This window comes from Nanorana parkeri, unplaced genomic scaffold, assembly GCF_000935625.1.
Source record: "Nanorana parkeri isolate BGI_ZX_2015 unplaced genomic scaffold, ASM93562v1 scaffold1424, whole genome shotgun sequence".
NCBI lineage: Eukaryota > Metazoa > Chordata > Amphibia > Anura > Dicroglossidae > Nanorana > Nanorana parkeri.
In genome coordinates, this window is record NW_017307692.1 from 283,220 (window position 1) to 287,843 (window position 4,624).

A 4,624-nucleotide genomic window follows, 5' to 3' on the forward strand; every position below is an offset into this window, starting at 1 on the left:
CCCTTCCCCAGCCATGCTCTGGGCAAATGCAATTTACACAGAATTCTTGCCACTAGATAGAGCCAAGGAGCTTAGGGATTCCTAGGCTCCTCAGCACCATCTAGTGGCTGGAATGCTGTGTGAACGGCATTTGCACAGAGCGTGGCTGGGCGAATGTTGTATGAATCAGCCCCTATAGTGTTGGGTTTATTGTTGTGTCCCCGTTGGGAAAAATTCCCCTCGTTTCTCTTTCCTGGGGTGGGACGGGAACTAAGCAATGCGGACAATGATGGCAATAAAACCTGCCAGATTTCTGGCCCTTACGCGGCTTCTATCCATTACTGTCTCCCAGTGGTTGTGTCAATGGTTGTGGCCGCTACTCATCCCGCTTACGCCAGCTATCCCGAAAAATACCCTGCGTGTTTACAATCTCCTGTTTTTTTACTGGCACGGCTCAGATACAACCGGCTGGTGGAGGGAAACTCGCATGGTGGGGGGCGGTCGGCCATAGCCACCAAGATTGCCATCAATATTGCCAAATATATATATATACTTTTGCTGGTTTAACCTAAGAAGTACCCGTCTCTGCTCTATTATAGAACAACACTTTCCTGCGATATAGTTGTGGACGACGGCGCTTCGTGTGCGCCTACGACAACAACTTACGTGCTGTCCCCGCGCTGCAAGGGGCACTACGCTTAAAGCTGGCGGCACGGGAGAATATGCAAAAATGGGGTTAGGGGCGCTGTCCTGCAAAATAATGGGACACAACAAATATTCACTAAACGAAGGACATGCTGGGGCAGAGCCTTGGAGAAAGTAAGAGAAAAAAGGGTACAAATTTAGCTACAACCCCCTTCCCCAAATTCTAAAACAGGCTAATTCTAATAATAAGAAGACATTATTACCTCCTCCTTACTGGCCACACACTCTCCAGTCCGCCACCCCCACCAGGAGGATGCCACTAGTGCTGAGGCTCCGTCTTCTTTCCCCAACTCGGGGCTACAATAAAGTGGTGGCCACCTCCGCTAACCCTTAGATGAAAACCTCAGGCTGATGACAAAATAATGAATACTCCATCTAAAAGTCATGGTATTGTTACAGAACTAGTTTCAAGAGTGCGAGTCATCTAAAACTACATTTCCATACCTGTAAAATAGCCTATTTAACACGCTCCAACAAAATGGCCGGCGATTCTATGGGGCGAAGGTGGTTTGTCTAGTGTCGGGCCTCTAGCGGCGGCTCTGTGTGTTTGTATGTAAATGAGGCAGCGCAGTGGGCGGGGATTTCACTGACAACGGTCGATGCTTCCGCTCTGTGGTTCTGTATGCGCTCCACGTCTGTCTAGCCGCTTCCTGATGTCCGGCGCATGCGCAGTGCGAGTAGCCGGTAAAGCGTGTTGGAGGGTCAGTTTATTGAAACTGAAGTTTTCTGTGTTTTATCGCAGCTGCTGGTGGGATGTGAGCCGGGAGAGTGTGTCCAGTGAGGAGGAGGTAATAATGTCTTCTTATTATGAGAGAAGGTGGTCCCAGCACTTTCTGTGGACTGGATGGGGAGATCATGTCACCCCAACAAATCATCATCTACCTGCAAGTCCTCCAAAGTGTAGAACAGTAGATGGTGAGCTCTGCAGGGGCACAGACTTATTTAGAGGTGGGTCCGTCACTGCTTTCCTGCTCCAGGACAGGTGGAGCTGTCTGTGGCTCCGCCCCTGAGGAGCCTCTCCTCAGTCTTCTATGGACATGATTGGCGTAACACAGGGGAACAAGATAAACAGCTATTGCTCCTCCCCGCTGGGATACAGAGCAGCGCCCAGCAGGGATGAGAGAAAGAACGGATTCACCGCTGTATCGGCCAGAAAATGGCACCTACATGATGTATATTTTGCCAAAAATACAGCATTTCAGTGGCCGATATATCGGTGCATCCCTAGAAATTACATCTGGTGGTATGGAGAGCAGAGTTCTGTAAGATGCTTGTCATTGACTGTAAAGAAGACTCCTATAAATTAATGTTTTCCCTTTCATCCTTCTGTTCCTCTGGACAGACAACATGGTATGAATAAAGTGGATAAAAGTCCCTTCATCCTTCCAGATGATGACCTCACATCAGATTCTTCAGAAGAAGACTCCATTGCCCCAACTCGCCATCCAGAAGATTCTTCGTCTGACGCCTGGACACACGTAGAAGGTTTACCTGATCATATCCCTCCTATCACCGATTGCAAAGACCATAGAGAGGATGACATCTTCCCTTGTGCCAAGTGTGGTAAATGTTTTACAGAGAGAGCAGAACTTTCTTCATACAAGAGAAGACAAACCATGGTGAAGCCATACTCCTGTTCTGATTGTGGTAAATGTTTTACCTGTAAGCCAAGTCTTATCAGGCATGAGAAAGTTCAATCGGTAGAGAAGCCATATTCATGCTCAGAGTGCGGGGAGTGTTTTGCTGAAAAGTCCTACTTGGTTTATCATGAGGGTTCCCACACCACGGATAAGTGGTATTCGTGTTCGAAATGTGGCAAGTGTTTTTCTTGGAAGAAGAATCTCCTTAGGCACCAGAGAAGTTGCAGGGGGGGTTAAGCCATATTCCTGTTCAGATTATGGGAAACGGTTTACCGAACGATCGGATCTTGCCAGACACGTGAAAGTCCACAGAGAGGAGAAGCCGTTCTTCTGCGCTGAATGCGGTGAATGTTTCACCGGGAAGGAATATCTCATTTCCCCTCCAGAGGAGTCACACAGGGGAGAAGCCGTATCCTGGCGCTGAATGTGGTGAACGTTTCACCCGGAAGGAATATCTCATTTCCCCTCCACAGGAGTCACACAGGGGAGAAGCCGTATCCTGGCGCTGAATGTGGTGAACGTTTCACCCGGAAGGAATATCTCATTTCCCCTCCACAGGAGTCACACAGGGGAGAAGCCGTATCCCGGCGCTGAATGCGGTGAACGTTTCACCCTGAGGCAGCACCTTGAGGAGTCACGCCACTGATGACCCATTCTTGTGTTCCAAATGCGGGAAATGCTTTACCCAAAGAGTAAGCCTTCTCCTACACCAGAGAATTCAAACGGGGGAGCGGCCGTTTTTTTGTTCTGAATGCGGGAAAAGCTTCTCCAAGAGATGGAACCTTATAGCTCACCGAAGAAGCCACACGGGCATAAGGCCGTTCTCCTGCTTGGACTGGGGGAAGAGTTTCTCCAAGAGGTACAACCTTCTCGCCCACCAGAGAAGTCACACTGGAGAGAAGCCGTTCTCGTGTTCCCGTTGAGGGGAAAGTTACACTAAGCAATCAAACCTCGCCGCACACCTAAAAGTTCACAGTGAACACGAGTATTCATGTACTGAGTGCAGAAGAAGCTTTAACCATAAAGCAGATCTGCTTAGGCACGAGAAAGTCCACTCAGGTGATGAACTGTAGTCCTGGACTGAATGTGGTTCTTCCTGTGTCTTACATCTCAGAAGGTTCCTGTGTCATGGTGGCTGAGGAAACACGGTATATGAGTATATGCGTGTCTATAAGGTTCCTGTCCAATCAGGAAGCCATGACACGAGTCATGATGTGCCTCTAAGTTTCCTGATTAGTTAGGAAGCCAGGCTACCTACCAACAAGTGAAGCAGGCTTCTTAGCCAATCACGTAATGGCCGCCTTCCTGAATGGTCAGAAAGCTAGGATGCCTACCAACAAGTGAAGCAGGCTTCTTAGCAAATCAGGAAGCTGGGTGGCACGTCATGGCCCACCTCCAGGCTTCCTGATTGGCTAGAAAGCCGGCTTCACTTGTTCATAGGCATCCTAGCTTTCTGACCAATCAGGAAGGCGGGCCATTACGTGCCGCCCGTCTTCCTGATTGGTTAGGAAGCCGGGCTGTCTAGCAACAAATGAAGCCGGCTTCCTAGCTAATCAGGGAGGCGGGTCATAACCCACCACCCGGCTTCCTGATTGGAAAGGAAGCTGGCTTCATGCTCCCTCGGCACTGCTGGCCAGAGGGAGATCTTCCTCTGGCCGAAAATGTTTTGGTATTGGAGGTAAGTATCGGAGCATTTGGCCGAGTACAAGTACTTTCCCAAGTTTCCACTTGGTTGAGTCTCAGTGAAGTACCCTGCATGTTCATGTAAAAGGAAACATTTGACTTTCTTCCAGCATGCAGTGCTGAGGGCTGAGCAGCCAATCACCAGGTCCGAACACTATCACGTGATGGAGGAAGTGACATAATCAACCTCGTGTAAGCAACCTTTTGTTTGCATCAGCAGTCAGAATCGCAGTGAAGTACATGGCACTTCTGGGTATAGAGGATCCTGCCTAGTGATTGGCCCAGTGCTGTCACATGGGACAGGAAAGGCGTCCATAGCCCTGTGTAAGCTCTGTCAAGTCAGGAATGGAGCTTCCATAAAGCTTTTCTTTCCCAGTCCCAGCAGCTGAGCATCACGGAAGCAAAGGTGATATTAGGGGGAGAGGAGCCGAGTCTACATTGACCTACACAGTCAATGGTAAAATGATAAAGGTAAGAAGTAAGACAATCTGCATTTTCCCTTTGGTTCCCCATCTTTTATTTTCTTTACCCCTTACCCTATGACAATGTAATAAAAAATATAAAACATTTTGATTTAGTGCTGTCTTATACAAGTGTGAACACCACTGAGCCCCATT